Source organism: Podarcis pityusensis (assembly GCF_964106645.2).
Source record: "Podarcis pityusensis genome assembly, chromosome: 1".
Classification (NCBI taxonomy): Eukaryota; Metazoa; Chordata; class Lepidosauria; order Squamata; family Lacertidae; genus Podarcis; species Podarcis pityusensis.
In genome coordinates this window covers 126,453,541-126,477,163 of record NC_138028.1, presented here as the reverse complement: position 1 = coordinate 126,477,163, position 23,623 = coordinate 126,453,541, and the positions used below count along the sequence as shown (strand labels likewise).

The window sequence follows — 23,623 nt, the reverse complement described above, 5'->3', positions numbered from 1 at the left end:
TCATCTTAAATGTGAGCAAAATGAATTAAACTCGCTATGTTACTGGTGATAAATGGAGATAAATGGCTTTTTAACTCCTGTGAGTTTTGACCGATGGTTCACAGTGCATTTTTAAAGCCATAGTGCACTCTAACAAAGGACACTTATGTCTCTAACGTTATCCTTCCCTGGGTGCAGTTTTATATAAGTAATGAATTCAGGGAGCAGAACTGCAAACTCCAGAGTGCCTTCAATCTTCTGCCGCGTGTAGAATCTGAAGCTTTGTAGAAATGTGAGGCAGTAAAGATCATACAGAAATACGTTTGTTGTATGACACTGGCACAACTCCTTTGACTTCCCATTACACTCTCACAAATCTCTTCCAGGAAAAGGAATTCTTCTGTCCAGGATCCTGGAGAACTACTGCCAGAACAGAGTAGACAACGCGGAGTTAGTCTATATAAGCCGACTTCCTGTATTCTTGCAAGGTTCCAACTTTATGGATATCCAATGCATGCATATCCGTAAAATGTAACTTGCAAAGGGCCCTCTGAGAAAGGATATTGTGCTCGTACAATATATTTGCATGGTTTTGGTTTCACATTTGCGGTGTGCTGGCGATCAGCCAGTTAGAACCTTTGCATCATGCTGCTATCTTGCTTTGTGTGCTGGGATAGCTCTGTTGGAAGAGCATAAAGCTCTTAATCTCAGGGCTGTGGGTTTGAGCCCCACGTTGGGCCAATTTGCTAATCCAGCCTTCCACAACCGAGTGTTTTCAGTTTTAAACTACAGTTCTCATTATCCCTCACCATTTGCTCTAATGTCTGGGGCTGACGAGAAGTGATGTTGAACAACATCCGAATGACAAGAAGTCCAGGAAGGTTGTACTGAAACACTACTTACTGAATACTAATTGGTTTCTTTTTTAAACAATAAATATTTCTTTCTTTTTATTAATGTTACATAATAAAGGTAAAGGGACCCCTGACCATTAGGTCCAGTCATGGCCGACTCTGGGGTTGCGGCACTCATCTCGCTTTATTGGCCGAGGGAGCCGGCGTACAGCTTCCGGGTCATGTGGCCAGCATGACTAAGTTGCTTCTGGCGAACCAGAGCAGCGCACAGAAACGCCGTTTACCTTCCCACCGGAGTGGTACCTATTTATCTACTTGCACTTTGATGTGCTTTCGAACTGCTAGGTTGGCAGGAGCAGGGACCGAGCAACGGGAGCTCACCCTGTTGCGGGGATTCGAACCGCCGACCTTGTGATCAGCAAGTCCTAGGCTCTAAGGGTTTAACCCACAGCGCCACCCGTGTCCCTTTTGTTACATAATAGGTGTTACCTAACATCCTAGTTTACTAAGAAGACGAAAGACAAAGTAGGAAAGAAAGGCTACCCAAATGTGTGTTTGAGTTATAATCTATTACAGAGAACTCTGGAATGTCAATGATGGAAGAAACCAACAACTTTTTTTTGCAGTGTAGGAATGAGTTCTTGTGTGTTTGTGGAATGTTGGGTGCCGATAGCGAGTTAATAGAAAATTTAATATAGGATTTCTTTTTGGTAATTCCAAAGTAAGCTCCAAACGGTGGGGAAAACTGACATTGAGAGCAGACGCCTCCTTCTTGGTACCCCATAGGCTTATGTTATCAGTAGGATGATGACAAGACTTGCACAGGTTCAGGCGACCGTGACCAAATGCATTATTTGTGACTTGCAGAGATAGCAGTTTGGAGAGGCGGTTGTCAAGATAAGGAGAAAATCCGCTAATGCCTGCCATTTGCTATAGAAGTACATATAGCAGAAGTACATATGAATCCGGAAAGTCAAACCTATAATTATCTTTATTTGAAAGAATAAAGTTATAGAATTGGCCGGGACTAGCACCAGGGGATGGCATTCTTGGGCACCTGTTGAGCCCAGCAGGGGCCTCAGTGGCTGCTCTCCAGAACCTTCCAGCCCAGTTGCTTCCAATTGAGCCCACCGGGGGGGGGGGGCAAATATATGCACATAAAAAACATTTTGGTTCCTGAAATTCATTCTGATTGCGGATATAAAATATAACTGATCCCCAAGGCATGCACCTCCAGATGTCAGGCGCCCTCCAGGTCCAGTCGTGGCCGACTCTGGGGTTGTGGCACTCATCTCGCTTTATTGGCTGAGGGAGCCGGCGTACAGCTTCCGGGTCATGTGGCCAGCATGACTAAACTGCTTCTAGCGAACCAGAGCAGCGCACAGAAACGCCGTTTACCTTCCCGCCGGAGCTGTACCTATTTATCTACTTGCACTTTGACGTGCTTTCGAACTGCTAGGCGGCTTCCAACAAAGGCCAAAAATACAGTAAAATGTCACACATTAAAAACCTCCCTGAATAATAATAGGTTTCAAAGGTCTACGAATACCAGGGCTTCCCCACGCAACTGGAACTTGACAGATTTCAGTTCCAGCACCTCTCAGGTGGGCACCGTTGTCATTATAAGAGAGCAAGGGAGGTGTTCATGGTGAGTTCCGGCACCTCTTTTTCTAGAAAAATAGCACTGGTGAAGACTATATATGCCTGGATTTTTAATTGCTATGGTTTTGCATGAGGAGTGTGGCTTGCTTAGGAAATGTCTCCACAACATTTGTTGTTGTTGTTTAGTCGTTTAGTCGTGTCCGACTCTTCGTGACCCCATGGACCAGAGCACGCCAGGCACTCCTGTCTTCCACTGCCTCCCGCACTTTGGTCAAACTCATGCTGGTAGCTTCGAGAACACTGTCCAACCATCTCATCCTCTGTCGTCCCCTTCTCCATGTGCCCTCCATCTTTCCCAACATCAGGGTCTTTTCCAGGGAGTCTTCTCTTCTCATGAGGTGGCCAAAGTATTGGAGTCTCAACTTCAGGATCTGTCCTTCCAGTGAACACTCAGGGCTGATTTCCTTCAGAATGGAGAGGTTTGATCTTCTTGCAGTCCATGGGACTCTCAAGAGTCTCCTCCAGCACCATAATTCAAAAGCATCAGTTATTTGGCAATCAGCCTTCTTGATGGTCCAGCTCTCACTTCCATACATCACTACTGGGAAAACCATGGCTTTTACTATACGGACCTTTGTTGGCAAGGTGATGTCTCTGCTTTTAAGATGCTGTCTAGGTTTGTCATTGCTTTTCTCCCAAGAAGCAAGCGTCCAAGAAGCAGGGTTAGAATTGCCCTCCTGCATGCAATTCTAACCACGTGGTGCTACTGAATTGAAGGACATCACCTGACCATTCCAGACTCCTTAGTTAAATCCAAGACTCTGGACAGGAGTTATTTGGGGCTGGAATTGTCAAGATGGCATGCCCACAGCGATATTCCTGCTTTGCAGAAATCTGAGAGCAGAGCTCCCAAAGAACAATTGCGTTGCTTTTCCAGCAACTGAAAGCAAAACATCAAAACAAAATTACCCGGTGCAGCAGCTATTAATCCCAGAAGGCGATGCTAATAGGCTGGCTGATAGCCATTTTTCTCTGTACCGCCGTGGGGGAGAAGACTTAAACCCCTCCCCTCCCATGCATTGTGGTCCCAGTAACAAACCCCTGACAAACCCAGCAACTCACATACCCACAGCGGCCATCTAACCACAGTAAAAACCCGGCATCAGCACTTTAAGCAATGTTGTTTAGTAGTCGAGTTTGGCTCCAAAATGAGCTCATACCTCAGTTTCATTTCAGAGCTCTTGTGTGTTTTTGTCTAAAGTGGCTTGCCCGAGGCTGCTTGCCAAATTTCCTCTGCCCAAAGGCTGCCCTGTGTGCAACTGTTGAATGGGCCCTGCTTGAAACGAGGTCTCTGCCCTGCCAATAACGCTGTGCTTTGTGAGGCCTGCTCTCTTTTGAAGAGAGAGCCCTTCTGTATTTCGTACATATGGAACATATTTTATATGTTTACCTGCTGCTCCGGCGCTTTTGTCTCACAGCGACTCTTTAATAATGAACGGTATAAATAATAGATTGGGCTAACAGCCCTGCGTGAGGCTTTCTAAACAGAGAGGCCTGGATCTAATATGCCAGGCTTACAGGAGGGAGCAACGCCCTTGTTTCTGAAGCCCAATTTAAGCTATGCAGCCCCCTGATGTTAATCACATCTGTGATGGGGCAGGACAAAGTGTGCGCATCTAGCCCTCTCTGTTGCATGTCTCGGTATCTAGTTGGGGGGCAGGGACTCATCTGTAGCCCAAGGCCTGCTGTGTGATATAGGCTCCCCCCGTCCTGATATTTTAGAACATGATTAAATTGCCTTTACTGATAAACCGGCTGCCTTTTGACCTTCCGTCAACTGCTGCCTCTCAGCAGCTGTTTCATCAGACTGCCTAAACTGTTCCCATCTCAGTGGGTTGTTTGGGAGCAAGCCTTTAAGTAGGCAGTGAAGATGCATTTGTTTCAGGTGGGTTTTAAGATTCTGTGGCCTTACAGGGTTTTCATCTTTGAGGTCTTAAACTGGTCTTAAACTGATTATGCTGATCTGAGCAAGTTTTGTTACGGTTTTATACACACATACCATTTGGTTATAGGGACGCGGGTGGCGCTATGGGTTAAACCACAGAGCCTAGGGCTTGCCGATCAGAAGGCCGGCAGTTCGAATCCCCGCGACAGGGTGAGCTCCCGTTGCTCGGTCCCTGCTCCTGCCAACCTAGCAGTTCGAAAGCACGTCAAAGTGCAAGTAGATAAATAAGGTACCGCTCCTGCGGGAAGGTAAACGGCGTTTCCGTGCGCTGCTCTGGTTCGCCAGAAGCGGCTTAGTCATGCTGGCCACATGACCTGGAAGCTGTACACCGGCTCCCTCGGCCAATAAAACAAGATGAGTGCCGCAACCCCAAAGTCGGTCACGACTGGACCTAATGGTCAGGGGTCCCTTTACCTTTACCCTTTACCATTTGGTGTGTCCCCCCCCCCGTTTAGTTTGTTTTGTCTTTTATTATTGTGGACGTTATTGTATGGAAGCTGTCTTGGGAAGGTAGTTACCCTAAAAGGTGCCCCTGAGTTTGCCCTTTTTCTCCTCCCTCTCCATCCTTTTTCCTTTGTGCGTCATTTTTAAAAATTATAAACCTGTGGACAGGGACTGGTGATATATCACCCTAACACATCATGATTTGCAATATATTGCCAGGTCAAAAACTATGAAACTGGTATCACAATATGAACTTCAAACCGGTTTTGGATGATATATCGAGATATCGCTCAGCCCTAGTCCTGTAGTTAGAAAGCACTGGTCTGAACGGTTTTTCCCTTTGCCCTGCTCCTTTCCCAGGAAAAACCTGCTCTTTACTGCTAAATCGGAGCAAACGACAATCTGGAGAAAACCTGAATTGCCATTTGCTTCCACTGAGCGCTAAAGAGCAGTTTTCCCTGGGGGAAAGCAGAGGGACAAGAGGTCTTCATGTCAGAGTGTGCTGGCTGTCAGAAACAACCAGTGTGGCAGATTGTCTGGCTAACAGAAGGAAGACAGCATGTAAAACAGGTAAAATTAAAGAATTTAATGTAAGCACAATATGGCCATTCCTTGCCCTGCTTTAAGCAGTTATCTTTTTAAAGGAAAAGGTAAAGGTACCCCTGCCCACTAGGTCCAGTCGTGACCGACTCTGGGGTTGCGGCGCTCATCTTGCTTTATTGGCCGAGGGAGCCGGCGTACAGCTTATGGGTCATGTGGCCAGTATGACTAAGCCACTTCTGGCGAACCAGAGCAGCGCACGGAAACGCCGTTTACCTCCCCGCTGGAGCGGTACCTGTTTATCTACTTGCACTTTGACGTGCTTTCGAACTGCTAGGTTGGCAGGAGCGGGGACCGAGCAACGGGAGCTCACCCTGTCGCAGGGATTCGAACCGCCGATCGGCAAGTCCTAGGCTCTGTGGTTTAACCCACAGCGCCACCCGTGTCCCAGTTATCTTTTAGCCAGGTTCTAATACAGGGAGAAAATGGCTTAAAGCAGCAGAGCCCAGCAAGGTCAGAAGGCAGCCAGGTGAACACTCTGCTCCCTTCCCTGCATTCTCTTTTCAATAGAAAAACTTAACCCCACATATTACTGTTTGATAGCCAGATAGGCAAGCATAATGTGAATGAACAAGGAGGCATAAATTTGATTTGGTAATAATAATAATAATAATACAGAACTGGATCTTGTTTGTTGCTTATTGGGATGAGGAAAAATTGTGATCATGTAAATACAGTATTTTAATGTTGGAATCCACTTGTTGCATTTAAACAGTAAAACAAATGTTACTAATAACTTACATAATAAAAGCCACACAAGGAGCTCTTCACAGCATATACACAGAAGAGGAACGCGCTGAAATTATTATATAAATATCCCTTGAGTGTTTTTCAGTTAAGGGGTTTTTGTGAGGTGTTTTTAGGAGCCAAAATGCGTTTAGATTAAAATAACAACCACTTCTCCTGTCCTCAGTGAGTTTTTTCTATAAGCAAGAATAACAAGCCTTGTCACGCGATCCTTAATAGATTTAGCATATGTCCTCCAATACTTCCTTGTGGATGTGTGGGTGTCGGTTTTTGTAAATTTGGAACTTAGAACTTTGGATGTGCAGGGAATGTCTTATTGATAAAAGCCTAGGTCTAGGAAGAAAGTTAGCCAATCTTTCCCAAGATGGAAGCTTTGGAGCATTCTATTTAATCACACTTCATCTACCCATTCATCCATCTTTCTTTCTTTCTTTCTTTCTTTCCCTCCCTCCCTCCCCTCCCTTCCCTCTAGAGAAATCATGGATGAGCACAAACAGGAAATAGTATTAAACAATCAGGTCCCTTCACCCTCCGAGTTCATGTTCTATTTTAGGATCAGGCTTGAGTTCAACAGAATATGCTGTTCCTGTAGGAGCACACTTTCTTTATATAATAGACAAACAGGCAGTTTTAATAGTAGGCAAGCGGAATCATACACTTCCATGAGGTGGGAACAAAACAGTCTGGAGTTCTATGGGGCTTCTATAGGGGGTCCACTCGTTCCTTGTTACACTGTTCACTATTATTGATTTTTTTCAGTTATATTTGTGTTTGCATTAATCCCTGTAACACTTGGATTGCTTGTTGCCTACTTTGCAAACCTGAGATGGTTAAAAACCCGTATCTCCTGTTGTAAATAAAAATATGCCCTTTTCCCTTATGGGGTATCCAAGAGCCCATATAGAGTCCTTACATAGGTTCCCTATTGGTAGGAGAAAATAACAGAGGCCAACCAGAGAATATTGAGAAGCAAAGCAGCTAGTAAGCTGGATCTTTATTGATCTGTTGCAACAGGGTGCTCCCCTCACCCGCAGGAAAGGAGGAGGACCCACAAAGATGCTGTGCAAGGGCTTATAAAGACTTGAAATTCCCATCCTGTAGATAAAGACCACCCCCAGAAACATTATGCATACATCACAGAAGGGGTGTAACCTAAGACCACCCCTCAGATACATCCCACCTACATCACAGAAATTTAAATGTTGTTTTTCTCTTGTCCTTGTTTATCTCCTGTCTGGCAGGTTACTTGATTGGATTTCCTTGGTAGCCTGGCCATTCTTTTGTAGTGATAAATAGTTCCTGGCCATGTCACAGGCTCACATCCTATTCAAACAGACATACTTTTAAGACAGGATTTGTGAAGGAAAAGACAATGGGGAGGCTTTTCCAGTTTGACCTTGCAGAGAAAACATTTGCTCAGTTTAGGAATCAAAATGGTTCCAGGTTGGCCTTCCTGTGTTGATCTATGTATGTGCAGTTATGAACATTACCATACTGTATATCTTAAGACCATAAAATTCCTATCACACTCCCAAGACAGAATCCACCCTTCTTCTCCCTTCTGGATTATGGTGCCTCTTTCAACAAGTGGGTGATTGCTTTGGCCTCCCCACCTTCTCTTCGATGACTTGGTACAGTGGTACCTTGGGTTATAGACGCTTCAGGTTACAGGCGCTTCAGGTTACACACTCGGCTAACCCAGAAATAGTACCTCGGGTTAAGAACTTTGCTTCAGGATGAGAACAGAAATCGCGCGGCGGAGGTAGTGGGAGGCCCCATCAACTAAAGTGGTGCTTCAAGTTAAGAACAGTTTCAGGTTAAGAACGGACCTCCAGAATGAATTAAGTTCTTAACCCGAGGTACCACTGTACTTGGGTATCCATGATGCTATCTCCTTTTGCAAGCTAACGTAACAGACAGAAAGGAACATGCGAATGTTGTGCGAGCACTTAAGAGCAGGGGAGGTGCCAGTGAAGACCATTTTAGAAACAGGATGTTGTCAACCCTATAGCTGCACCAGACTACCAGGTCTTTAAAAAGCTATGACCTGTGCAGGAATTGGTAAAAGGAAGCAAGAGAATGTTGCAGCTTTTGAAGAAAGGATTTGTGTTTTTTACGGTGCTGAGCATGGGATGTTTTCTCAGATCATCAGGCCTTGTTTCTGCTTTTTTTCTGCTTTGCTGTACAGTACTTAGAAAGAGAACCCTGCGGAGAAGAGTTGGTGGAAGAAGATTGGAAAAAATTTAAAGTATATTTACAAAAACATTGCAAAATTAATGAATGTTAGAAAGATGTTGGAATGAAGCTATATGGTTTTAACAGAAATGTAATAAAGATTTAAGTAAAAGTTGATTGATAATGGGTAAAAATGGAAAAATTAAAGGTTAGACTGTTAAGATAAATTATAGAATAAAAATTGAGAAAGATGGAAAGAATTTGATGAAATAGTTAACTGAACTAGAATACAAAAAGGGAGGTGTGAGGAGGTCGATGAAACAGGTAAATGAAAGGTAAAGATAAGGAATATTGGATGTGTTTTTGCATGTTTTTTGTTTTTGCATGTTTTTTTGTTTTGTTTTTATTGTTGTGCTGCATTGTTTCCTTTTTTAATCTGGTTTTTATTTTCTTTTGATGTAATGTAGTGTAATTTTTTACTGTTTTCTTTTTTTTCTCTTTTTCTGTAATTGTTAAACTTTTAATAAATATCTTTTAAAAAAAAATAGAAAGAGAACCCTGCTTCAGTGACGGAAGTAGTTGCAACCTAACTACCACATGTCAACACTGTTTGGTCTGTTGCTAATCCTGGCTATTTTCAGAGATCCAATATAATTAGAAGCTCAGGAAGGCCTTGGGTCATGCACCCTGCAAACGAGGCAGCTGGCCAAATTGAGGATTTTTACATATATATAATGTGTGTAGAGTGGTCTGTGCTATTGAATGGATTATTAATGTTGTCAGAAGACAAAATGTACTGCAGGAAATGGCATCAAATGGCTTCATTTATTCCTGTAGTCCTTACTTGCCCTTGCCAGCTCCTTTATTGCTATGAAAGAATAATGTGTTCATACTTTGGGGGGGGGGACTGCAAGCGCTAACAGTTTGTGGGGTTCAATAGTCTGGCTTTTCTGGTTGTTAGCATCATTTTTTACGAGGGCTCTGATCTTAGAAGGTGTGTCTTCATGTTAACACAGGTTTTAAAGGGGGAAAGCTATTCATCAATATACCTGCTATAATCGTCGTGTAAATTATCTGGAATAATTCAAAAAGTGTGTGTAGGCAGGGTTAAAGGTGGAAAGCCAAATTAATATATAGGATCTGGTTTCATATTAAGTTGCTTACTTGCATGTATAAAATGGACACACAAACTTTAATAAAAGAAACTGATTATTTTGATTGGAATGGCTCAAATTGGATTGGAATACACCAGTTTTAATTAGGGGTTGACTACCCCTGCTCTAACCACTATACCATACAGTGCAATACAATAAAAACATATTTTGTAGTTGCTGCTCAATATGTTCTGCAATTTTTAAAAAATAATAATGACGACAACCCAGGAATTTCTTCTTGGACAATTTGGCATGTTTGGTTGATGGGTGTGAATACCTATGCTTTTAAAAAAGTTCCTAATTCTTTGGACACTTTTAATGTCTCTAGATTAGTAAGGCATATGCTTTAAAAACTTTGGACAAATTTCTGCACACATTTGGAGCCTTAATGCTTTCTGCAGCCAAGTAGGCGAGAGAGGTTTATTTTGGAACAGTTTCTCCCCTTTCTTGGCTGCTTGACAGCAGCTATGATCACTTCAGTTCCCTCTTGAAATAAAAATGCATGTTCAGTGGCGCTCAAGAGTCTGTAGCCGAACTCTTCAGACATGATAAGGCGTCATCCTGCCAAATTAACGAGAGCAAAGTCCACTGCTGTACTTCTGCAAAGGAGCAGCTTTGGTTTCCAGTTTTGAGGCACTGAAGGCAGGGGTTGGGAACCTGTGGCTTTCCAGATGTTCCTGGACTGTAGCTCCCATAATCCTTGGCCCATTGGCCATGCTGGCCAGGACTGATGGACGCTGGAATCCATCAACATGGCATGAGCTCTCCACCTTTGCGCTAATGGCAGAGAACGCTTGATCTGTAAAGTTTTGGCTAAGTTCCCCCCAGAGAGTTGTGATGTTCTGTTTACATCTTAAAACATTTTATGTTTCTGGGTGTATGTGTAATACGCTCCGAAATCGGCCCATGCTCCTCGTGCCAGAATGCTGGAGAGAGAACCTTCTGTACTTGCTCTAATCAGTGTTTGTGAGATGGTGATTGCACTGGACCAAAGGAAGTGAAGGGAGGCCTTTTAAGGCACCTGAGGCCCAGCATGGCTGCGTCCACACTGGTACATTTAAAGCATGGGAGTGGGTGGCGCTGTGGTATAAACCACTGAGCCTCTTGGGCTTGCTGATCTGAAGGTTGGCGGTTCGAATCCCCGTGATGGGGTGAGCTGTTGCTCTGTCCCAGCTCTTGCCAAGCTAGCAGTTCGAAAGCACACCAGTGCAAGTAGATAAATAGGTACCGCTGTGGCGGGAAGGTAAACGGCGTTTCCGTGAGCTCTGGTTTCCGTCACAGTGTCTCGTTGTGCCAGAAGCGGTTTAGTCATGCTGGTCACATGACCTGGAAAGCTGTCTGTGGACAAACGGCGGCTCCCTTGGCCTGAAAGCAAGATGAGCGCTGCAACTCCATAGTCGCCTTTGACTGGACATAACCGTCCAGGGATCCTTTAACTTTTACCTACATTTAAAGCATGCCCTCCTCTAAAAAAACATCATGAGAACTCAAGTTGACCCTTCACAGAGTCACAGTTCCCAGCACCCTTAAAACTATAATTCCCGTGTTCTGTGTTCCCAAATGTATGGTGTGTATACAGCCTAAAACAATATTGAATGCTTTTACTCCCAGTAATCCAAAAAAATCCAAAGCATTCTAATGTCTTGAATCAAATGATAACTTTTGTGATTAGGAATGATAGCTATAATCACAGTTCTTCCCAATTCATCAAGAAACTGTAGCCTATGTCCGTTACAGTGGTACCTCAGGTTACATACGCTTCAGGTTACATACACTTCAGGTTACAGACTCTGCTAACCCAGAAATAGTGCTTCAGGTTAAGAACTTTGCTTCAGGATGAGAACAGAAATCGTGCTCCGGTGGCGTGGCAGCAGCAGGAGGCCCCATTAGCTAAAATGGTGCTAATTAAAAAGTACGAATTAAGTACTTAACCTGAGGTACCACTGTACAGTGGTGCCTCGCAAGACGAAATTAATCTGTTCCGCGAGTGTCTTCGTCTAGCGGTTTTTTCGTCTTGCGAAGCAACACTATTAGCGGCTTAGCGGATTAGCACTATTAGCGGTTTAGCGGCTATTAAAGGCTTAGCGGCTTAGCGGCTTAGCTGCTAAAAGGCTATTAGTGGCTTAGCGGCTTAGAAAAAGGGGGGGGGAAAGCAGGAAAAAATCTCAAGACTCGCAAGACATTTTCGTCTTGCAAAGCAAGCCCATAGGGAAATTCGTCCTGCGAAGCAACTCAAAAACGGAAAACCCTTTCGTCTAGCGGGTTTTCCGTCTTGCGGGGCACCACTGTACTTCTATTCGTAGAAATAAGAGAGCCTAGCTCAGCAATAACACCTTGCATAGACCTGTAAATTAAGGAGGTTTTGGAATGCCAAATTCAGGGACATATTATGAGCCTTTCTAATTGAAGAAGTTAATTGCCATTTATACAGGGTTCAGAGGACAAACTATGGGTCTCTATGGATTAACTGCTTGTTGTATTATCTAATGCACATTGCCCTAGATTCCCCACCTCCCCAGCAGAGCTCTTTAAAGTGTGACTAATCACAAATCTTAAGAGTAACCCTGCTAGTCTGGAAAAATTGGTTCTGCAAATCGGCTCCTTCAGTTTCTTCCTTAATACCTTTCCTGAAACATCCATTATTATATGACCCGAATAAGCTTCTGCAATTTAAGGGCAATGAAGTAGATGTTCAGATTTAAGGGCTTATGTGCATTCAGAACTTACTGCCTTCCTCCCCCTCCTTCTTCTTTTGTCTATATGCCTATCTACTACCAGGGGTCAGCAAACTTTTTCAGCAGGGGGCCGGTCCACTGTCCCTCAGACCTTGTGGGGGGGCCTGATTATATTTTTAAAAGAACGAATTCTTATGCCCCACAAATAACCCAGAGATGCATTTTAAATAAAAGCATACATTCTACTCATGTAAAAACACCAGGCAGGCCCCACAAATAACCCAGAGATGCATTTTAAATAAAAGGACACATTCTGCTCATGTAAAAACACGCTGATTCCCAGACCGTTCGTGGGTTGGATTTAGAAAGCGATTGGGCCGGATCCAGCCCCTGGGCCTGAGTTTGCCTACCCATGGACTAACCCCTTAGTTTGTTGCAGGGTGGATAAAAATCAATGATTTTTTTTAAAAAAGTCGATTTTTAAAATCAGATTTTTTTGATTTAAATTGGATTTTTAAAAAATAAAGCGCTTTTGGAGGAAAGATCTTTCTAAAGATAGTTTTCTATTTAAATTACATTATGGTCCAAAGGCTATTCCTCAGGAAATAAGGATTTGTTTTTAATTATGTAGCATGAGGCTTTATATGCAGTGTTTAAATTGTTTGGTAAATGAATTCCATTAATCCATTCACAATGTCATGCTCTTACAGAGGTTTCTGTAAGATGATTTGGGGCAGTTTTTCTAACGAGAAGGTATGTATTTTTTTAAGCGAATTAATACAGAAACAGAATAGAGCTATGTAAAAATATGTGGAAATGACATGGATAGGAAGCAAACAGACTTGCCCTTCCCTACTGTTAAAATATTGTAAAGGCCAGCAATCCGGTATGGGTGTGTGTGTTTGCATGTGAAAGGTCCCCGTTTCAGTTGCCAATGTATCCAGTGAAAAGTGTTCAAGGTTTGTCTATCTTCCTATATATATATAAATGTAAGGCTGTCGTCACTCTGCAGTTGGCATGGCCACCAATATGCAGCCATGCCAACTGTAGCATAAGGAGCAATAGGCAAGCAAGTTAGCAGCATTGCTATTTAACAGGGGGGGGGGACCACTGTGAAGTGCCTCCCCCTCTGTCAAGTGAGCCTGCAGCTAGGTTTAATGGTGGAGAGGTGCTTCACATAGCAATTTAGCAAACAGCTGGGTGAAGTGCCGGACCCCTCCATTAAACATTTGGAGGGGAAAACACATTTAAAGATGTGGGGAGTTAGTGTGAGGTGAGTAAGGTGTAAAGGGAGGAGGGGGTTGGTCAGGCGCAAGGGAAGGGAGGTTGGCAAAGGGTAGGTGGAACTGGTGAGCCGAGCGAGCATTGGTGGCATTCTCTAGTGTTTGCATTTGTGTGTTTTGTGTGTGTGTGTGTGTTTAAAGTAATAGGGGGCTTGCTGATCGGAAGGTCGGCGGTTCGAATCCCCGCGACAGGTTGAGCTCCCGTTGCTCGGTCCCAGTTCCTGCCAACCTAGCAGTCCGAAAGCATGTCAAAGTGCAAGTAGATAAATAGGTACCACTCGAGCGGGAAGGTAAATGGCGTTTCCGTGCACTGCTCTGGTTTCGCCAGAAGCGGCTTAGTCATGCTGGCCACATGACCTGGAAAAACTGTCTGCGGACAAACGTTGGCTCCCTCAGCCAGTAAAGCGAGATGAGCGCCACAACCCCGGAGTCGTTCGTGACTGGACTTAACTGTCAGGAGTCCTTTACCTTTTTATTTAAAGTAATCAAGCTGCTAGGGTGGAGGATTTCTTTCTCAAATGCGGAAATGTTCCTAAAACTACACTCAGAATATTTTACGGTTGGGAAAACTCTGGTCTTCCCTTTTCAGTTTGCAGCTATTTTTAAAACGTTTTAATGTTTTGCAAATTCAGTTATTCCAGTTTACTTGTCATGCGTAGCAAAAGCAGGAAGTTTGGTTCCCAACCTGTCCTGTGACCTCTTTTGCCTGGTGAACATGGCATTTCAGTGTCCCAGAGGGGTAGCCATGCTGGAGCAAATGTGTAAGGTGCCACAAGACATTTTTCTAAGATGAAATGAGTTATTGTGGCATATGCTTTCATGGAATACAGCCCACTTTGTCAGAAGCATGAAGTCTTATCTGCAGTTGGCAGGTTTTATATATCTATGTATGATGTGTAAAAATGGTAACAGTGTGACCAGAAGACCAAGAAATGCAAAGCTCAGTTGTGTGCAAGATAAGCACAGTGACCATTCTCCAGTGATTTCATGCTGTCTCCTTTTCAAGCTCTGTGGCAGAATTTATCAGTAAGTTTAATTCTATTTGTTTAGAACTTGTCTGAGGCCAAGGTTTCTGTCTCTCATACACACTGCATATGTTAAATTAGCAAAGCTCTCGTTGCATTACGCCTCTTCCTGTTTGGTGCGGTGAATCGATCTTGTGAGATTGCAGCTTCTGATCTGATCATGCGCCACAGCATTTGTAACACAAGACCTGTTACTGACCTTGTGGCATCTTCCACCTCGAAATTCAGCTATGTCCATCAAGTGTACAGTGGCAGGGAAGACGATGGGAATAGCCTTCAAAGTGCATCTGCTTTATGATGTCATCAAACATTGTGTAAGTAGGAAACTAATAAAATAACATTGACTTCTCTTGGCAGCTCTCAATAGAAGCAATTTGGCTTGCATCCCCTTGGTTTTGTTCTTGGTGGATTGAGTTTTGCAGCAGGAAGAACCCTGATTGAAAGAAAAGTGGATATTTGTGTGCTGTCTTGTAGTTTATATACGCTGTCGTGTCTCTTCTTTTTCTGCTGCTGCTGTTCCAGAAATTGCATTATAATTGTATTTATATAATTGCTTTGATTTTATGCTCTACAGATATTATGTTATGTAGTGAAATATGTTGTATATGTTGTGTATACCAAAGGATGTGGGTGGCGCTGTGGACTAAACCACTGAGCCTCTTGGGCTTGCCAATCAGAAGGTTGGCGGTTCAAATCCACACAACGGGGTGAGCTCCCATTGCTCTGTCCCACCTTCCTACCTAGCAGTTTGAAAGCACACCAGTGCAAGTAGATAAATAGGTACCGCTACAGAGGGAAGGTAAACAGCGTTTCCGTGCGCTCTGCTTTCCGTCACCGTGTTCCGTTGCACCAGAAGTGGTTTAGTCATGCTGGCCACATGACCCAGAAAGCTGGCTGTGGACAAACGCTGGCGGCTCTCTCGGCCTGAAAGCGAGATGAGTGCCGCAACCCCATAGTCGCCTTTGACTGGACTTAACCTACAAGGTTTTTACCTTGTATATTGTAAATTTCCCCTTGGTCTTCTGCAGCGTTTGCAAAATTCCCCCATCTGGAGGTGCATGCCTCAGGAGCCTTAGATCAGGACTGTTTTCAGACACTAGCAACACATCTTGTAGGATTCTATAGACGATATTTTATCTGAACAATCAGAAAGAATTCCAGGAACCCAAAAGTCTTATTGAAAGATACAGTATGACTTTCGAGCCATCTGGCCCAAACTAGGCATTCCGATTTGGTGACTGAAACCCTGGTTTAAGGAATCGTTTGGCGCCTAGCTTTTATATCTTGAGTTTCTAACACTGGTTCTGATAATGGTGATGGTGAATTAGGGGACAGCATAATGCAAATATTTTAAAGGATGTCAAAATGGTGGTTGTTATATGATAAGTGCATGTAATTTTACAAATGTTTCTTATAGTTTGCTGCCATTCAGGTATGTATCCAGGCTTTTCAACATTGTACTCTAGGCTAGGGTGTTCCTGGAAGTTCCCTTCATATGACCTTGGAGGTTCCCATTCTCCAAACCGTCTTTAAACAGTGCAACATCAAATCCTCTCCTGGATTTTCTTAAGGGTGGTGATGTATCAGGAATTTTGTGGGATGAGAAGAGAGAGAGAGACACTCCGGCAGACTCTGAATGGCAGTGCTGATGCTTTTTCCTTTGGAAGAGAGTAAAGAATAGAGAAAAGTGGGAGGTTTTATTCTCCTGCAGATGGAGACTGCACATGTGGAAAGGAGTTTGGACTGAGCACAGGAAGGAAGCCATAATGAGAGGCAAATCTGGTCATGTGGCTTGTGAGGTGGCAAAATGATAAAAAATGCTTGGGAGAGACTAGTTGAAACAATCTGATGCCCCTTCAGACTTTCTGGAATCCGTCCAGCATTTGTGGCAAGCATGTGTTATGCTTAAAAAAAAACCCCAAACACCCACACACAGCCCCCATCATGAGAATTCATTTCTTAAAAATGAATTTCATGAGGTCTTTACCATGCTAAGAGAGAGAGAGATTATTATCATTCTTGGCAAGCTTTTGCTCTTACATAGTTGCTCTTTTACAACCTATAGCCAAATATTGTTCCTATTCCCCTTTCTGCCTTTCCAGAGAGATTTGCTAAATAAGCCAGTATGTTGCAAGGAGAGTTGCCGGTGGCTGTCTCTCCTCGCTTAATGGTTTTAACCTCAGTAGATTTAATTCTGGAATAAGTTAAGTGGGAACACTACACAAGGCTATGTAATAGTGCAGTACAGTCATACCTCGGGTTACAGACGCTTCAGGTTGCGCGTTTTCGGGTTGTGCACTGTGCCGAACCCGGAAGTACCAGAATGGGTTACTTCCGGGTTTCGGCGCTTGTGCAGAAGCGCTAAATTGCGCTTTGCGCATGTGCAGAAGCGCTAAATCACGACCCGCGAGTGCGCAGACATGGTGCTGTGGGTTGCAAACGTGCCTCTCACACGGATCAGGTTCACAACCCGAGCGTCCCCTGTATTCACTCTTCTCTGTCCAGAAAGAAGTTCTGGAGAGCTGTTTTTACTAGTTTTCTTGAGGTTGGGGGGAATGGGTGGGCTGGGGGGTGATCATTACATGCTTGGGGGGGCATTTAGAATGGTGTGGAACAGTATAATGATGTTCAAATGCACAGATTTAGAAGGAATACCACAGTAATCATTGGTGACTATGTTATTGCATCAATGCTGTATGTCATAATGGTTGGAAATGTTTTCCAAAGCCTCATTACACATCAAAGAGGTTCAGTCTCAGTGCAGGTTTTATTAGGACTCCGGGGCTAAAACTGAACTAGTACCCTACTTCAGTTTTCCGTACAAAGCGTATGGGTCTTTCACGACAGAGGTATCAAAGGAAAATGTGACTCCACTTTAAAAATGTAAAGGGTAAAGGGATCCCTGACCATTAGGTCCAGTCATGGCCAACTCTGGGGTTGCGGCGCTCATCTCGCTTTACTGGCCGAGTAAGCCGGTGTACAGCTTCCAGGTCATGTGGCCAGCATGACTAAGCTGCTTCTGGCGAACCAGAGCAGCGCACGGAAACGCCGTTTACCTTCGCGCCAGAGCGGTGCCTATTTATCTACTTGCACTTTGACGTGATTTTGAACTGCTTGGTTGGCAGGAGCAGGGACCAAGCAATGGGAGCTCACCCCGTCGTGGGGATTCGAACCACCGACCTTCTGATCGGCAAGTCCTAGGCTCTGTGGTTTAACCCACAGCGCCACCCGCGTCCCTCCCTTTACTTTAAAAATGCAGGCCACGGCAGCTTTGGTTTTTTATTAGATGATCGAGCTGTGCATGACTTTCCTCATTTTCTATCTCTATGTCAAACATAGCCAGTACAAAATGAATTCATTTTTCTTTCTCCACTTTACTTGTGCACCACTTACAGGAAAGTCATATATATTACCTGCAGGCTGGATAGCCAGAGTACAGCTGGAAGGTCACTCCCATCAATGTCAGTTGCTCTCCTTAACATATGGCCCCACCTTTGTGAGAAGAGGATCTCATAGAAAGAAGGCAAGATCTAGCTGTGGTGTTAACACCATTGTTTATGAATTTGGAAGCAAATTACTGTGCAAAGTCCCGGCTATTCTTATAATCATTTTCAGTCTTGAATCCAGTTTTCTGTGAGGCATAAAATAAACAATACATTCTGCTATGGAGGTGACTTCTGGGTTCTTTTAAACACGCCGTCTGAATCCATAAATATTCTTCATCCAAATGCAGAGGTGACATTTCTTTCAGGACTATCTTGCCAGTATATTACTTCATCACTCAGGGTTTTTTTCCCCAAATAAGGAGAAGGTAACTGCTCCTGGAAAGAATTTAATTAGTCCTTAATGCACATCTTGGCCATACTGCTTAAAGTAGTAGAAAGAGCCTTCACTTCTCCCTCTCTGTTTCCCTAATCATCTTAACGAGAAAGGCCCTGAAAATGAAAGTGTCTGAGCAATAAACCAAAATTAGAAGTTTGCTTTCCCCCTTACGTTTGCAAATTTGAACTAGGTTCATGTTGACATACCACAAATGGCTTGCTAGCCTGTCATGCCAAAGCTGTAGGATCTACAGAAGGTGATTTTGCCCCTTAAAACCATTTTGGTTCATTCTCTCTGTAAATATCATCGGAACGTTTCTTGAACACTGTATTTCAAAAGGTAAAATGTAACATGTATGAGTCAATTTTATTCCTCCACAAAAGTGCAAGGAAAAGAGGTGGAGTACTCTCCAGAGTAAGTGCAAGGAAAAGAGGTGGAGTACTCTCCAGAGTAGGACTAAAAGGACTGTCCCCTCACAGATGAACTATAGCAAGGTTGCGGGTGGAGACCCGTGGCCCTTCAGATGATGTCGGAATCTCAATTCCCTTCATAGAGTTGGAAGGGACCCTGAGGATCATCTAATCCAACCCCCTGCAATTCAATAATATGCAGCTGTCCCATATGGGGATTGAACCTGCAACCTTGGCTTTATCAGCACCACTCTCTAACCAACTAAGCTATCCAGGGACACAGTCCCAGTGACCAAGGCTGATTGGAAGACACTTGTTAACCCAGTCTTATAGATTCCTCCCTTTTTTTTGACTCCTCCTCCAGAGCCGAGCTTTGGTCTTTCAAATTTCAGTGGTGCTCTGTGCAAACCCAAAATTTGGTTCCCCACCTCCCGCCTTCTGTTCTGCTCAATACACTACATCAGGTATAGGCAAACTCTGGCCCTCCAGATGTTTGGGACTACAATTCCCATTATCCCTAGCTAACAGGACCAGTGGTCAGGGATGATGGGAATTGTAGTCCCAAACATCTGGAGGGCTGAGTTTGCCTATGCCTGCACTACATAATAGTTGTGACGCCCTGTGGTAGAACTGGTTGCACTGCCCTAAATCTGCCTCTGCCTCCCCTGTGCCCCTGATACATCATCATCATCATTATTTTAATGTACCTGAGGTGCTCAAAGTTATTCACACACAAACTGTCTCAGAAATCTATATACCAGATTGCAGCAAGGCAGCTTATTGTCCAAGACTTGGATAAATTAACTGTACAATTGTGGTATAAAAACGTGTGGAGCATTTTGGGGTGGGGGAATACATTTAGTTTAAAATTAATTCAAGGCAATGGGCAACCTTTGGATTTTTGTGCAGTTTTGTGGACTTTTATACAATAAGCTAATAATAATAATTTAAGTGACTTCATCCAGAAGTAAATAAGAATGTTTGGCAGCTGTGAAAATGTAAGAAGTTGTCGTCCTGTTTGTGGATAGAATATATCTTACTGCATTGTCTTTATACTTTTAACTTGGTTTATAGCATTTGTGCTCCTAATGATTATGGCATAATGCATGTTTATTAACATCACAGCAAACCTAAAGCAACAAATAACAACATTTATAAGAAATGAATCCCGCGAAAGGGTGAGTTTCTGTTGCTCTGTCCCAGTTCCTGCCAACCTAGGAGTTCGAAAGCACACCAAAAAGTACAAGTAGATAAATAGGTACCGCTCCGGCGGGAAGGTAAACGGCATTTCCGTGTGCTGCTCTGGTTTTGATGTTCCATTGCGCCAGAAGCAGCTTAGTCACGCTGGCCACATGACCTGGAAAAAGTGTCTGCAGACAAACACCGGCTTCCTTGGCCTGTAAAGCGAGATGAGCTCCGCAACCTCCGAGTTGTCTGCGACTGGACTTAAGTGTCAGGGGTGCTTTAAACATACCTTTACTTTTACTTTTTTAAGAAACGTAGCAAAAATGTGAAATGACGTGCATTCTGTTTCTTGATACAGTGGTACCTCGGGTTACATACGCTTCAGGTTACATACGCTTCAGGTTACAGACTCCGCTAACCCAGAAATAGTACCTCAGGTTAAGAACTTTGCTTCGGGATGAGAACAGAAATTGTGCTCCGGCAGCAGCAGGAGGCCCCATTAGCTAAAGTGGTGCTTCAGGTTAAGAACAGTTTCAGGTGAAGAACGGACCTCCAGAATGAATTAAGTACTTAACCCGAGGCACCACTGTACTGTAAAATGGGCCTACCTTCCTTATCCATTGTTTATACAAGTTGGTTGAATTTGTATGTTGCTATACTGAAAAATAATAATAAGGGACGCAGGTGGCACTGTGGGTTAAACCACAGAGCCTAGGACTTGCTGATCTGAAGGTCGGCGGTTCGAATCCCCACGACGGGGTGAGCTCCCGTTGCTCGGTCCCAGCTCCTGCCCACCTAGCAGTTCAAAAGCACGTCAAAGTGCAAGTAGATAAATAGGTACCGCTCTGGCAGGAAGGTAAACTGCATTTCCATGCGCTGCTCTGGTTTGCTAGAAACGGCTTAGTCATGCTGGCCACATGACCCAGAAGCTGTCTGCGGACAAACGCCGGCTCCTTCGGCCTATAGATTGAGATGAGCGCGCAACCCCAGAGTCATCGGTGACTGGACCTGTCGGTCAGGGGTACCTTGAGCTTTATTGTGGGTGAACAAGGGAAAAGGAAGGCCTCTGAATGGTTTGGGCCCTCACTGGTTTTAGGGCTTTGGCCTTCTATAAAGGTTCCCTTTCCCCAACTTTTATTTTATTTTTGCAACAGAGAAGACTAGCCACATAAGCCTAGTGACGGTTATACCTCCGGAGTGATGGGCTCATCCTATTACAAGGGCACACATGGCTGTGAAGTTACCCTGGAACTGCAAAATAGATTAATCAGGAGAGAATGCATATGTAATTTAAGCTGGGGAAGTTAGCAGGTGCACTGAGAAGTAGGAATTTAAAACATCAGTCCTCTCCTTGTACCAAGATTCCAGTATAAATCCCGCAGTAAATATATTCTCTCCTTTTTATAGCAAAACACCCACTGCCAATGGAAATAAGTAAATGCTCACTGGGAAGGCGAGACTCAGGAGGAGCAGAAAATAGCAGCTAATATAAACGCTTGCAGTGGAGTCTGTTGCTAGTCATGCAGATCGCACATTCATCATGGACTGCCTTTGGATGATGTTCCATTTGAATGCATTCTAAGGATTAGTGACCTACCCCCCCCCCCAACAATTAGTGGTGATGGAACTAGGGAGTTATGTGGGATTTCCCCATCCAACTCTGCCAACAATCTGGCTTGTATCATCTATGACCCATTACGTTGAATGCTGCCCTACCAACAACAACATACTGTGGACCTGCTATAGACTTGACAACCCCATTGAGGTCCTCTATTAATACATAGCTGTCAACTGTCCCTTATTTGGCGGGAAAGTCCCTTATCCCAGCGCTGTGTCCCGCTGCTGTTCCTTATTGATGATGCCCCTTAAATTTCCCGGGTTTCAAAGGAAGCAGCTCCTCTCCCTCCCTCCCTGCCGGTCAGCCAGGGAGGAGGGAGCCTCCAACTGTGTTGCTTGGCTGCGTTGCTCACCCAATAAGGAGTCTAAGAACGACTGGGGGGCGGAGCTTGCATGCCTTGCGCCGATCAAATCGGCTGCATTGCCTGGGGACTCGCTTTTGCTCAGCGCTTCCCAGCGGAGAGGTGACGGTGGTTTTCCATGCTGCATCCCCATTGCCGGGTTGCTGCGCTGTGGACACCACCGCTTGAGGCTTCGTTTGGCTGCTGGCTGGGCTTTCTGCCTTTGGCTCGGAGGGGTTCAGAAGTTGAACCGGAAAATCCCTTATTTTGGCTGCTGATCCCTTATTTTCGAGGCTGCTGGTCCCTTATTTTCAAATCTGTAAGTTGACAGCTATGTGTTAATAGTCAGAGGCCTCCGTTTGGGTTGGTCGATCACAAGTTGTACAAGCTGGTGTTGCCTCCTGATCTGTAAGGCCTCTGCCTTCCTCCCTGAAGACCATCCCTCCACTTCCTTGAACTAACGTCGTTTTTGCTATAGCAGAGGTCTTTTATTCCTTGTATGTGGTCACTAGACATCTCCATGGAGCTGCTTTTTATGTTAATACAAAAGGCTCATGCTGGTGCGATTTACATAATTAGGTAGCCAAAACTCCGCAAACATTTCTGAAGGTTAAATGCAGGTACTCTGCCATCCATGCAGAACCATGAAATCAATTTTACTGGTGATTGTTGATTCTTTCAGGTATGGCAGGCAGGTGCAGCTATGACAATATATTGCTGTAGTGCATTAATCTTGGTTGTGACTGCATCCTTTCAAAAACTTGTATTCCTGACACTTAGTATATAAAAGCTAAAAATAATGTGTATTATTTTTAACAGAATTCATGTACAGTGGTATCTTGGGTTAAGTACTTAATTCGTTCCGGAGGCCCGTTCTTAACCTGAAACTGTTCTTAACCTGAAGCACCACTTTAGCTAATGGGGCCTCCCACTGCCGCCACGCCGCCGGAGCACGATTTCTGTTCTCATCCTGAAGCAAAGTTCTTAACCCGAGGTACTATTTCTGTGTTAGCGGAGTCTGTAACCTGAAGCGTATGTAACCTGAAGCGTATGTAACCCGAGGTACCACTGTAGTTAATATCCCACTGAGTATATGTTCCTGTATTGATTCCCTTGTGACTGAGAAAATTAGGAAGTACGTGTTAAACTACATTGTGAGCAGCAGTTTTATCATAATCAGGGTTAGGAATATAAAGTTTTAATTAAAAACTCAACATAGCACCTTAATAGGCATTACAGACCGTGAATGTCCTTATTTCACAAAAAGCTTACACATTTTGGGTATCAGATTGTGATTTGTGAACCACCGGTGTTCTGCGGTGTGTCTGTGGATTTGTGGTTGAAGGTGGGAATGAACCGTTGCATTAAATATCTAATGGCTTAATAATCAGTGTTTCTTCTCATGGAACTCTGGGAATTGTCACTCTGTTAGGGGAATAGGTGTCCCCTAGAAACTCTCAGCACCCATAACAAACTGTAGCTCCCAGGATTCTCTGAAGGAAGCCATGTCTGCATAGCCTCCAACGTTTCTCTGATGAAATTAGGGAAGTCCTATTCCATTATTATTATTATTATTATTATTATTATTATTATTATTTTATTTATACCCCACCCATCTGACTGGGTTGCCCCAGCCACTCTGGGCAGCTTCCAAGACATATTAAAACATTAAAAAAATTAAACATAAAAGAACTTCTCTGTGTAG

General features: G+C 44.0%; 1 protein-coding gene across 5 annotated transcripts in view; it reads left to right on the top strand.

Moving 5' to 3' along the window:
* The window catches only part of ANKRD44 (ankyrin repeat domain 44), a 157,180-nt gene that overhangs the window by 22,321 nt on the left and 111,236 nt on the right, over positions 1–23,623 (top strand). Inside the window, exon 1 of one of the 5 annotated variants that reach the window (XM_081016189.1) lies at positions 17,338–17,392. The exons of the other annotated variants lie outside the window; for them this stretch is intronic. The gene's annotated coding sequence lies outside the window, so the exon portion shown is untranslated. Of the gene's footprint in view, positions 1–17,337; positions 17,393–23,623 lie in introns of those variants that run through there. 5 annotated transcript variants of the gene reach the window in all.